The 14123-nt window shown below is 46.1% G+C and overlaps 1 long non-coding RNA gene across 3 annotated transcripts; it reads right to left on the minus strand.

The window, feature by feature from the left end:
• Positions 1 to 408: 408 nt before the first annotated feature.
• On the minus strand, positions 409 to 13830 carry LOC123990769. 3 transcript variants are annotated; one of them, XR_006830713.1, is made up of 4 exons: positions 13476 to 13830; positions 7763 to 7878; positions 6670 to 6744; positions 409 to 957 (listed from the first exon to the last, which is right to left on the minus strand). It is a non-coding gene; the product is annotated as an uncharacterized LOC123990769 (long non-coding RNA). The 3 variants fall into 3 exon arrangements; XR_006830712.1 differs by lacking the exon at positions 409 to 957 and adding an exon at positions 2108 to 4293; XR_006830714.1 differs by lacking the exon at positions 7763 to 7878.
• Positions 13831 to 14123: the final 293 nt, after the last annotated feature.

Raw genomic sequence — 14123 nt, forward strand, 5'->3', positions numbered from 1 at the left:
ACACCATGGCCATGACTGCACGCTTCCCGAAACAGAAAGTACGCGTGGCTGCAGAGAAGCGAGTTTGTGGGGCTTCATTTGCATGTGCGATGAAGAGGAAGAGGAAATGAAACCGTGCCTCGTTATGTTTTACTGTACTGAGCCGCCGCAGCGCCACACCTTTCCCCAAACGCTGCTTTCCATGTGCTTTGACTACGGACACAAAGTCTGCCCAAGGACTTCTGGGTATTTACAGAAAATGGGAGCAAACAAACTGGTGCTCAGCGATGCTTCAATCCATGCTATTAAAATTCAAATGCTCGGTTATCTCCCCAGCACCAAAGAGAAATGGACCACCATGTGTGTGTCTTTCTCTGTCTGTCTGTCTGTCTGTCTGTCTGTCTGTCTGTCTGTCTGTCTGTCTGTCTGTCTGTCTGTCTGTCTGTCTGTCTGTCTGTCTTTCTCTGTCTGATCACTGGACACAGAGAGAAGGAAGGACAAAATGAGGGTAACACAATACAACCTAGAGTTATGGGTTTGTGTAACGATTTCTGCTTGAAAGCAGAGGTAATGTTCACGTGAGGGCTTGGGAATAAATGGGACTTTGAAGTGTTGTGTACACACACAGTCAAATGACCTACATACCTACATGATGTGTGCACGTGTGTGTGTGTTCCACTCCGGATCTGACGAGACACCTGCACACACTCTGTAGACTAAAGTAGAGCTATTGTTCTAATTGAGAAAGCCTACACCGATGCAGGCACGGCGTTTTGGCTGGCTTCTACCCCTGTGTACACCAGCGTGAAAACACGCAAACAACAGCTAGTGCTGTGCTAAAACATATTGACTGACTCACCTATTCCCTGTCTGGGTTTCACCTTCATCGACACAACACAGATAGTCAGCAGCAGCCAGGATCCAGCTACAACCTCCTCACAGTAGCACAGACATCAGTCTGGCCACCACTCCTGACTCCTGGATGCAGCCATATCAATTCAGAAAGTATCCAATCAATAGAGAGGGAGAGGGAGAAGGAGAAAGAGAGACCGACAGATGGAGGGAGAAAGAGAGAGGGGGAGAGGGAGACCGACAAAGGGAGGGAGGGAGGGAGGGCGACAGAAGGATGGAGAGAGAGAGAGGGAGAGAGGGATGGAGAGAGAGAGAGATATGGAGATAGAGAATCAGCAGGTGACCAATTTCAGACATAAGAGACAAAAAAACAGTTTTCTGCCCAGTGAGATTTGTATGATGGTAGGTTTGCCATACTCTTGGGCTGCTGACTGACACCCACCTCCCATTGTCACCACTTCCTGTCTGTCTGTTTGTCTGTCTGTCTATCATTTTCTTCTCAGCACATGATTGAGCCCTCAGTCCTTCAGGAGAAGGAGGACATATGTTGCGGTGCTGAGTACCTGCTGAACATGAGAGGCGGTCACCGTGCAAACACAGGCTAATCACATGTGCCTTTATTCTTACCAGACAAATTTAGATCCCCCCCGGGGGAGAGTATTTGGCCACAGCTGTTTCTCAGGCTGAGCTCCCCCCTCCTCTCCTCCCTCGTTCAGTCCCGTCTATACTGTTACACTCGCAATCTGATTCCTTTAAGGACACAGCGGTGCGAGGAGCGCTGAGGGTTCCCATAGTAACAGAATGTGTGTTTCTACTTTAGGGCTCTCTGTCTATTGTCTACCACGCTGGCAGCTTGAATCAAAGCGAACGGCAGGCTGACCAGCAGTGGTCATTTATTTTCCTCTCCCCCTCAGCTCCTCTGTCCATGACAAGCTTTTGGAATCCCTGCTGTGGTTCATAAAGTGGTCGGCCATTTTCTCTCGCCCCCTACGAATATGGCTGTGTGTTTCTCCTGGAGTGGACCCTTTCATTTTGGATGGTTAGGGAGAGAGATGGATTAGCTTGTTGCTAGGCTTGGCTGTCCAGTGGAGGCCAAGGAGGGCCGTGGGGTTCCAGTACTGGGTTGCTCTAGTTGTGGCTGGTCACGTCATGGCTGTGGTATTCTGCCTGTTCTCTTCTCCTCATGGCCATACGGTCCGAGGGTACCGTGCAGCTTACCAGCGCTTCCACGCCTGGAGTCCACACACACACACACACACACACACACACACACACACACACACACACACACACACACACACACACACACACACACACACACACACACACACACACACACACACACACACACACACACACACACACACACACACACACACACACACACTACAACTACGCCAGAGGTCTCATGTCTTACCCTATTTGCCTTACCCACATCTACTTAGCTAGAAAGTCTACGTGTGTGGATTGTTAAATCCCACCAACCCAACATGATGTACCTAAATGTGTTTGCTTCAGGGAGAGGGGGGGGGGGGGGGGGCAGTGTAGCTCCAGATCTCTCTCTGTATGTGACATAGCCCTGCCAGGTGTGTGCCTGAGCCCCAGCACATTGGTCCAATCCTCCCAGGGAGGGAAGAATCCAGCCTCAGCTCTCCCTGGAAGCATTGACCTTTCCCCGACCCGAGCCGAGGCCTGAAGATGGTGGTGCTGACAGAACCCCACGGCTTTCAGAGGGAGCCGAGCTGGCTGGGTCGATGCAGCGTGACACACAGTGACAGCACAGAACTCAAGGGCATCGTGTGACTGGCCAGTGAGCTGAGCCACCTCCACCTCTAAATGTATGCACGACACTGGAGACAGGCAGACATACACAATGTCAAATGTAAATCAGAGAGGCCTTATCTGACCCAGCGGGTGGTAGTCTGACCTTCTGCTACAGTAGCCACTCTCCTATGGTTATTAAACTTCACAGAAGATAGACTCAAGTCTACATAGATGGGGGGGTTTCCTATTGACTACCCAGCTAGCACCAGCGTCAGTCCCATACCCAATCCTCCCTCCCATGAGCCTCCTGGGTGCCCGGCTGGGCCGAGGTGACCTCAGGGCCAGAGTGGCTATGGTTGACTTGTAGGCATGTAGCAGGCAGTTCCACTGAGAACAAGACGCTATGGACGGTAGGATGGATCAGCAAGACACGACTGTCACTAGTTCAACGCAACCACTGTCTGTGAGTCAGTATCACTTTGTGGTTAAGTCTTACTGCTTGGAAAACAAGAAGTCACTGGACAATGGACATCGGCATGGATAATCATTTGGCATAATAATATGAATGTTACCATGTATCAAGCCACTATTCATAAATTATAACACATTAAGTTCACCTCACTTCTGTGTGAGTCCATTGGTGCTGTGTGGGAGGGAGGAGTTATGGCTCTGCACACCCGCAGGCAAGATTGTATAAATCATACTTCCCTGTCGGTCTGTCTACACTGAAGACCCATGGAAACTATTTTCCATTGGACAGAACATGACCTAAATACAGAGTGCTTCCATAACCTGTTCCCCCACTGATGTCCTCTCTCCCAAAAGCCCATGCATCCCACTCAACCAACAGCTTCAGTTGCACCCCCAATATTCGCCATATTGAACATTGACACGCCCATGTCTAACCTCTCCCGGCTTCTGACAGCTACTGCTGCTCAGCTGACTCGCTGGCAGCCATTTTGGATCTCACCATTTTCAAGGGGATTGCATGAGTCTCCAATTAGCAGATAAAACAACAACCCGGAGGGCTCTACTACAGTACCCTTCTGTCATGATAGATACGTGGAGCTCAGCAGCACATACACTCTGCATCATGACTGATCCCAAGTCAGAGAGGGATTACAAATGACTTTTAACCTCCTGGAATGTGTGTAAACAGTAACCAAACCAGATTTTACTATACACTACACTACAGAGCAAAACAAAACCACCAGCCCTCAAAAATAAACGAATAAACTGTCAAATTGTATTGCAATATAGTAGTTGATAAGTTCTCAATAAAAATAGTCATTTCAAGAAGTGGAAAGCTCTCCTTTTCAAAAAAAGAAAGAGGCAAAAAAAGATCTTCCTTTTGTTGTTAAGCAGCTTGCCACACAACGCTGTGCAATTAGTGACAATCATCCCCGTCTGTGCACCCACCTACTCTGGCATCGCCCGGCTTGTCACCCCGGTTCACAGCCACTGACGCACCCCATACACTCTCACTCCCACTTCCTGTGTGTGACGAGATTCTGACATTCACACACTGACGCTGACGGCGGTGTGGGGCGCACACACACACACAAACACACAAACACACAAACACGCTCTCATCAGGTTGTGAAAGTTATCAGTGTTTTACATGTTTATTTGTGTCTGCAGCCACACCACAAGCCGCTATCAGACAAAGAGCTGAAGAGCAGGCGGAACACACACCACCTGCACAACAACACAAGTAGGTACAAAGGGCAACGAGAGAGAGAGAAAGAGAGAGAGAGAGAGAGAGAGAGAGAGAGAGAGAGAGAGAGAGAGAGAGAGAGAGAGAGAGAGAGAGAGAGAGAGAGAGACAGAGAGAGAGACAGAGAGAGAGACAGAGAGAGAGAGAGACAGAGAGAGAGACAGAGAGAGAGAGAGACAGAGAGAGAGAGACAGAGAGAGAGACAGAGAGAGACAGAGAGCGAGAGAGAGAGACAGAGAGCGAGAGAGAGAGAGAGAGAGAGAGAGAGACAGAGAGAGACAGAGACAGAGAGAGAGAGAGAGGGGGGGTGAGGTGTCAGAAGAAAATACATAGTTAAAGTTCTCCTTCACAGAGCCAGTCTGCCACACAGGATATGACACGGGTGGCTCTACTGACAGAAGGCTCTTTAACCCTTTAAAGGCAACATTGCTGCACGTCGTCAACAGTACACATCATCTGACACAAGCTGTTTCTTTTATCAAGCCCATCGCATGGAAAGAACTGAATCGTAATTATTCTAGCGGCAGGAACATCAGGGATAACAGGGAAAAAAGCACATTGAACATTTTGGATATTATACCCTTGGCAAAAGATTATAACTGAGTCATTTGGTTAGCATGGTATTCAGCGCCGACATTGAGAATAATTCTACAAAATGACTACATTACGCCTCATTCAACCCTATCTATCAGACACAGACAAAAGAACTTACATTTTAGCCCCTAATGATGGGTATTATGCAAAAAAAATGGCTTCAATGGTTGTGTTAATAATCTCTCTTTAGACAGAAATTCACACGTTAGCTTGGTGCCTGTTTCAGCTCTCCAAGCAGAAGTGCTCATATGATGGAGCTACAGTACTGTGTAAAGAATGAGAGATAGAAATGGCTGAACAGAGCAGTACTGTGTAAAGAAAGAGATAGAAATGGCTGAACAGAGCAGTACTGTGTAAAGAATGAGAGATAGAAATGGCTGAACAGAGCAGTACTGTGTAAAGAATGAGAGATAGAAATGGCTGAACAGAGCAGTACTGTGTAAAGAATGAGAGATAGAAATGGCTGAACAGAGCAGTACTGTGTAAAGAATGAGAGATAGAAATGGCTGAACAGAGCAGTACTGTGTAAAGAATGAACAGAGCAGTACTGTGTAAAGAGATAGAAATGGCTGAACAGAGCAGTACTGTGTAAAGAATGAGAGATAGAAATGGCTGAACAGAGCAGTACTGTGTAAAGAATGAGAGATAGAAATGGCTGAACAGAGCAGTACTGTGTAAAGAATGAGAGATAGAAATGGCTGAACAGAGCAGTACTGTATAGAGGAAACACGGTACAGTCCAACAGTACAGCAGAGATACAGCAGAGATACAGTAGAGATACAGTACAGTCCAATACAGTGGAGTACAGTGGAGTACAGTATAGATACAGTAGAGTAGAGTACAGTATAGATACAGTAGAATACAGTACAGTATAGATACAGTAGAGTACAGTACAGTATAGATACAGTAGAGTACAGTAGAGTATAGTATAGATACAGTAGAGTACAGGTAGAATACAGTATATATACAGTAGAATACAGTATAGATACAGTGGAGTACAGTATATATAAGTAGAGTACAGTAGAGTACAGAATAGATACAGTAGAGTACAGAATAGATACAGTAGAGTAGGGTATAGATACAGTAGAGTACAGGTAGAGTACAGTATATATACAGTAGAGTACAGTATAGATACAGTAGAGTACAGTATATATAAGTAGATTACAGTAGAGATACAGTACAGTCCAATACATTGGAGTACAGTATAGATACAGTAGAGTAGAGTACAGTATAGATACAGTAGAGTACAGTAGAGTATAGTATAGATACAGTAGAGTACAGTATAGATACAGTGGAGTACAGTATATATAAGTAGAGTACAGTAGAGTACAGAATAGCTACAGTAGAGTACAGAATAGATACAGTAGAGTACAGTATAGATACAGTAGAGTACAGGTAGAGTACAGTATATATACAGTAGAGTACAGTATAGATACAGTAGAGTACAGTATAGATACAGTAGAGTACAGTATATATAAGTAGAGTACAGAATAGATACAGTAGAGTACAGTATAGATACAGTAGAGTACAGTATATATAAGTAGAGTACAGAATAGATACAGTAGAGTACAGTACAGATACAGCAGAGTACAGTATAGATACAGTAGAGTGCAGTATAGATACAGTAGAGTACCGTAGAGTACTGTAGAGATACAGTATAGATACAGTAGTGTACAGTATAGATACAGTAGAGTACAGTAGAGCACAGTACAGATACAGTAGAGTACAGTAGAGATACAGTAGATTACAGTACGGGAACGTACCTCTGGGATTTGACAGACGACTTCCGCCTGGCAGTCCTGGCAAGCCTATCCAGGCACACACCCTCTTCACACGCCCTGTGATCGGGAGAGAGGGATACGAAGCTGTCAGGAATATACAGACTAGTGGCTAATCGTGCATGACCACACACAAAGACGACACATAGACAAACACTGTGAAAGTGTTCAATAAAATTACAACTAAAAGGTATTGGTAGTCATGTATATTCTGCCCAAAGTGAACAGTGGACTTGCTCTCCACATTGTTCCCCTGTGTATCTGTGCCTGTCAGTCTGCCACGCTCCTCTTCATCCTTTGGGTGGCGTGGTGGAACCTCAACCACCATGCGTGAGAGACCCTCTCTGTCCTCTGATGTCACCTCACCCCCCTACACTGATGAGGCAGGTGACAAGAGCAGCACCGAGACACTCTGACAAGAGCTCTCACTCTCTGTATCGTCCACTCCCTATATCTCTCTTTAACTCGCTCCCTTCATCTCTATGTCTCTCCCGACATTATTCAGCGGTATTCAATTGCCCCCCCCCCCCAGCAGCCCACCTGACACGGTGTCCTCTGCATCCCTCCAGCGCTGGGGAGCCTCGGGGGAGAGGGGTGGGGGGGTACAAATCACAGCCTCACCGAACCCGAGTCTCACAAGCCTCTACGAGCGCCACTCAAACGGCTCTACGAGGAGCTTATTCCCTTCTACTGTCTGCAGCCCTCCCACTTTCTCTAGCCCGCCTGCGCGCTCTCTCTCTCTCTCTCTCTCTCTCTCTCTCTCTCTCTCTCTCTCTCTCTCTCTCTCTCTCTCTCTCTCTCTCTCTCTCTCTCTCTCTCTCTCTCTCGCTCTCGCTCTGCTTCTAGCGCTGCTCGCTGCTCAGAGGCTGGAGCAAAGAACGATCACATTTCTCCAGCATAAACAGCTGTGGTCTGATTGGCTGGATGGGAGCGGAGGAGGCATCAATGGAGCCAGCAACACTCCAGCAGTGGCTGCTGGCAGAGTGCGGACATAAAAGTAGGTCTCAGCTGGTTCTACCACTACAGAAAGCCATAGAAAAGAAAGAAAGAGGGTGAGAGGAAGAAAGAAAGAGACTACCTCTTTCTGAGCGCAGGAAGGAGGGAGGCCACAAGTGTTTCCTGTTGTGCAGCCAAGGAGAGCGACTTGCGAGGACGTCACACAGCGTTCACACTCCTCCAGGGCATCGGCACAGCCTGCCAAGGAAATACACTCCTTTCAGACACCCAGAAAAGGAGGAGCAGGAGACGGATCAGGACGAGAACAACACAAAGACTACTCCGTGTGTTTACTCTCAGTCACAGATCAAATCAAATCTTATTGGTTGCATACACATATTTAGCAGATGTTATTGCTGGTGAAGCGAAATGCTTGTGTTCCCAGCTCCAACAGTGCAGTAATTTCAAACAATTCACAACAATACGCACAGATCTAAAAGTAGAAGAATGGAACTAAGAAATATATATATGTGATGGGATGTATAGGCATTATGGACATAATGGACAGTACGTGGATAGAATATTTACTATATCTGTAGAATACATAGGATAGAATAGTAAATATACAGCAATAGTTGAATAGGATGGAATTGCCTAGAATACAGAATATACATATGAAATGAGTAAAAAAATATGTAAACATTATTAAAGTGACCAGTGATTCCATGTCTATGTACATAGGGCAGCAGCCTCTAAGGTGCATGGTAGAGTAACCAGGTGGTAGCCGGCTAGTGACAGTGATTACATTTCAGGCCAGGGTACTGGGCGGAGGCCGGCTAGTGACAGTGATTACATTTCAGGCCAGGGTACTGGGCGGAGGCCGGCTAGTGACTGTGATTACATTTCAGGCCAGGGTACTGGGCGGAGGCCGGCTAGTGACAGTGATTACATTGCAGGCCAGGGTACTGGGCGGAGGCCGGCTAGTGGCTGTGATTACATTTCAGGCCAGGGTACCGGGTGGAGGCCAGCCAGTGACAGTGATTACATTTCAGGCCAGGGTACTGGGCGGAGGCCGGCTAGTGACTGTGATTACATTTCAGGCCAGGGTACTGGGCGGAGGCCGGCTAGTGACAGTGATTACATTGCAGGCCAGGGTACTGGGCGGAGGCCGGCTAGTGACTGTGATTACATTTCAGGCCAGGGTACTGGGCGGAGGCCGGCTAGTGACAGTGATTACATTGCAGGCCAGGGTACTGGGCGGAGGCCGGCTAGTGACAGTGATTACATTGCAGGCCAGGGTACTGGGCGGAGGCCGGCTAGTGACAGTGATTACATGTCCTGCTCCACTGACAGGGGTTCACATTTAGACACATAGCCCTGTGTGTGGGTGAATGGGCTATGTGTCACAGTGATCTATGATGTGGGTGAGTGTCATTACTCAGCTGTGAATATCCCCATCCAGCCACTCTACCCCTGTCTGCACTGACACCCAGCGATGGGGCCAATTACACTGTAAACCATTAGTGAAGGGGGGATCAGCACTGTTGCATATCGGGATAATATTTTTGACGATATATAGTATCGTTATGACAATATCACAATATATATTTTTTGCGCTAGTTGGCTGTACCTGCACCAAAACGACAGTGTTTTCCCTTCATAGCCTGTTCTCCATCTTCTTTTTAAATAGGGAGCCCATTTGTTTTCAGCACTTTTATTTCCATGACTGATCAACACTTGTTTTCTCATGTCTCTCTCTTGTCCCTCTGCAGCAATGTGTTTGGAACATTGAATCTCAATAAAATCACAGCATCGAATCGCAATACATATCGTATCGGCACTGAAGTATCGTGATAATATTGTATCGTGAAGTGCCTAGCAATTCCCAGCCCTAGAAATCACCACTTTAATCAAAGAAAACACTGTTGTTTAAAGAAAGCAAATACGACAAGAATCTACAATTAGATGTGTGCAGGGTTTTCCTTTCTTCGTTTAAGGAATGTTTGTCACAAGGCACAAGAGGAAGAATAAAACTAGTCGCCATATTTTTCTACTAATTCTCTCTCTTTTAAAGGGTCTTCTCGCTTTCATTAGCCTTGAACAGCTTGCTATCACTTCACAGTTGGCTACAGTCACAGAGCACATTTACAGCTGTTATAATGCCGTCTGACGCTCATTTTCTCCAGATGCCCGGCTGCCCCTAGGCAAACATGCGCCATAACACTAGAGGAAGGCAACAGAAGTCACATTCTGTTAGCCAGCGCTAGCTCAACAGAGCTAGCGCTGGGCTAACAGAGTGACAGAGTCGCCTTGTAGAGTGACCTTGTAAAGTGTCAGAGTCGCCTTGGTTACCAGTGTTGTTCCCTCCTCCTTCCACTGCTGCTCCAGGGGAGGTGTAGTCAGCACCACATGCCACCACCCCCTCCTTCCTCCTCCCTCCCCTCCCCTCCGCTGCCTCCTGGCTCCGCAGGTGCACATGTACAGCTAATAGGGGAAACCACAGAGCAGGTTGAGTGTTTAGCAGGGTGAGCCACTGAACCCAGTCGGCCCATTTAAGTGTGTGCGGTGCACGGAGCACGGTGCTGGTGACACGGCCACAGCTCAGGCTGAATCATTCAAAGGGCCCCAGTCACATACACACTGCTGGGGATTACACACACGCATTACATAGAGATTCTGTACTGTAGAGGGGTGAACCTGAACACAGTCACCTGTGTCGGTGCTGTTTTTGTTATTGTGATCACATGATTGTGTTCAAGCCATGGTCAGGCTCCTGTGTGCAACGGTGCTATTTTCACTTACAGACATTTCCATGGCATCAGATGTAGGATGCAGGTGTCTGAGTGTTCTGATTGTTAAGTGAACACATTTCTAGCAAGCCAAACCACAGACCTATACACCCGTTGGAATATAACCTGGATAAACAGTCTCAAAAAGTACACATCGTACGACTACAACCACACAGTCACAGTGTCCCCACCTCTGACCCACCTCTCTAACCAGTTGACTCGTCTGACCATCTCATACGTTTGAAGACGTCGTTTGGACCCACAATGAAAAGGTGTGAGATCAAAGGGACCGGCTAGTCTGAAGGTCATTCAGATGCTTGGACCTTTGAGTCATCATGACTCATTGGTGCAACTGGAAATCATTCTTCTAGTAATCAGAACACCATCTCTTCCTCACACACATATAAACACACACACACACTAACAAACAGTTATTCTGTAATATAACTCACATAATCTTGCTTGGGATATTGTTTCTCTTTAATTATTTTTCTATTTCTATTCATTCTTCTTAAATGTTTTGTTAAATTATTTTAGTAAATACTTTAACACCTATTTTTCGGGGCGGCAGGGTAGCCTAGTGGTTAGAGCGTTGGACTAGTAACCAAAAGGTTGCAAGTTCGAATCCCCGAGCCGACAAGGTACAAATCTATCCTTCTGCCCCTGAACAGGCAGTTAACCCACTGTTCCTAGGCCGTCATTGAAAGAAAGACTTGCCTAGTTAAATAAAGGTAAAATGAAAGCCTATTGTTGGTTAAGGGCTTGTAAGTAAGCATTTCACTGAAAGTCTACCTGTTGTATTTGGAGCATGTGACAAATAAAATTGGATTGGAATTGATTTGATTATGTGGGAGTCCCCATGTAGATTGGGATGGAGGACAGCAGACAGAGGTTAGAGCGTGAGACAGACAGATTACTCAGAGGATTTAGAGGAGGCCAGACACCGCTCAGGTATGAGTCACTGTCATCTTCCCATCACTGAAAGATATGGAGGCCAAGATACTTAGGACCCTATGCTCAGTAATAACCTAGCACCTCAGTCTCCTGAGCTATACACATAATACGCAGAACCACAAGGTTTAGATATCATGGCCTTTCCTTCCCTCTCTGGGATATCAAGTCATTAAATGTGTTGCATGGGTTGTCCTTTGAAACTACAACGTGAATCTTCCACAATGACAAAGATGCAAAGTGGACTACCTCTTTCCAGGCTGTGTGTGTCCCTGGTTCTATGTGTATTCAGGGCCGTAGCTCAAAGGCAGAGAGGGACAGGAGCCGACAATGTATTTACCCCACCACAGAAGGTGTGACTGTATCATTAACCCGCAAGTGCCAAATGATCCACAGTGTCTCTGCACAGTACCGGAAAGCCTCTTATGGGTATATTGGGACTGATGAATCTACAGTAGCGCTGAAATGAAAGTTTCACAATAGGCCAGCTCCCTAACCAGAGGCACAAAACAGAAACCGTCCATACCCAAAGAGATGGGTAGAGTTCTTCATTCACTGCTAAGTGCCTATTGTAAAATGGTGCAATATCATATAGCATATTCCAGGCTCACAACCTCTCCGTCCTCCTCTCACAGTCAGTTTGCTGGTACAGCGAAAGACACACTACAATGTATGTGCAGTATGATAAAAGATATCCCATTCCTCTCCAATGACACTGCTGTGGGACAGATGATACCGTATGTAGGTTGGTCTTTCAGAATTAATTCCCAGTGCCTGATGGATATCCACAGTGCAGCTCTACTGCTCCCTGCCTTTGGCTGGTGGTGGCTAACCTGAATTATATCCATTCAGTCATATCACGCTCAACAAAGGTGTGAATTACAATGATGGGACTGTAGGTTATAGCTGTATCTGCACTAAAGCAATGTAGGATATCTAAATGAAGGTATTGTAGGATAAACAGATTAAAATCTACCACCGGGTGATATAGGTCTCAATTGCGGTACCATGTTAATAGGCTGTTACCATGGAAGCAAAGGCTTGAATGTCTCATGAGAGAACCTGTTGCATTTTGATGGATAGTTCTGCTGTGCTGATTTAAAAAAAAAACACCAGTCACTGTCGTGATGACGGACTGAAATATGGAGTGACAATATGCACAGTTTGAGGACACACCAGGTAAATGGGTTCAATTGGGTCAAGCATAATAACAGCGAGGCGGGATGTTAAACATAAAATGTATAATCTTATAGACTGATGCTGTATGCACAAGAGAACTGACCTCTCTAGAGTACCTTCCAATAAAAAGCCTTTGAAATATTTGCTTTCTATGAGGAAAATATGACAATAGAAATGCATGTTGAGCAAATGGTTGAGAGGAAATAACATTTAGGCTACTGAACAAACAAAATAAACAAGCAAAGCAGAAAATTATAACTCTTAACATCACTAGCTCTGTGCATTGGCTAAAAGCTGGGTAATATGAAGCATACATAACCCATGCCTAGTCCATGCGTAATATATGTCTAATTAATAGGCTCCAAGTCTGACTTACGAAACATAAATAAAGTCACTTTTTTCATGTTAATATTGTATTTTCAACAGAAAGACGGAGACGATCAGCGGCAGAGAACCCCCTTGATGGGCCCCGATCTTGACGGCGAACACGTCATGGAACATTCCCGGAACGGGCCAGCGTACCACCCACCATCCCTCTCATAGACACACACACACATTCAAGCACAGAAACATACGACGTACATAGAATTACAGACCACAACAGTCAACACGGATACAACACTATGTACCGATAGGTGACAATGACAGAGGGGTGTACATGGCCTTGACTGTTCTGCAGAGAGAGAGAGAAAAACACAATCTTCCTGCCATGAATCCAGCTTCATACTGTAGCTAGGTTTTACAAGCCGTTTGCCCGCTGCATTGGCTGTGCAAATTCCTTAGGATATTACGCAACATTCCTAATCTGCATGCAAAGCACTGGGTATTCCCCACATAACTATCGTACTAAACAGAACAAACACTATAGATTTTTCGTTGCAAAACAACGAAATTGTACACTGGAAGTCAACTGACAGCTTATATTTAGTCACTTACCGTGTCACACTTCAGGTGCCGTGCAAAAACCCACGTCCGGTAAAATCCCAAATAAATTACAACATATGACAACGCTCTTGACACTTCGCTAATTGTCGGATAAAAGCGTCCAAGACTCAAGAGTGAAACATTAAACAAGAATTAGCACAAAAAAAAGATCGACTTCCGTATGACTATTCTAAAGCCTTATGCTGCTACTAAACGAAGACACCTTGTGAGTAAAACATCCTCCCCGACACGATTTTTCAGTTTGTGAGGAAGACGCCGAAGCTATTATTCCTGGCACAACTTCCCAGAATAGAACATCTGAAAGAGGGAGAGGGGAAAGCGAAAGACAGAGGTAGAGAGAGGGAGTGAGTGACAGTGTTTGGTGCGTGACGTCATCGGATCCCCCAGCTCGGCCCAGAGAGAGAGGCAGAAGCCATGGAGCGAAGCAGTGTGAGGAGGGAGAGGGACAGGGAGAATCCGGCCCCGTCCTCCTTTCAACGGAGCTCTGCACAAAGGGAACTCCCTCAGCGGCGCGCCCGGGGACGTGACACGCAAACAGACAGAGTACATTTCATGCGAGGCCCAATTTGATGTATTTTCACTCATTTATTCTGGCCTCTATTCATGTAAAAATATGTATCTAGTATATCTTATAAAATA

Source organism: Oncorhynchus gorbuscha, linkage group LG12 (assembly GCF_021184085.1).
Source record: "Oncorhynchus gorbuscha isolate QuinsamMale2020 ecotype Even-year linkage group LG12, OgorEven_v1.0, whole genome shotgun sequence".
Taxonomy (NCBI): domain Eukaryota; kingdom Metazoa; phylum Chordata; class Actinopteri; order Salmoniformes; family Salmonidae; genus Oncorhynchus; species Oncorhynchus gorbuscha.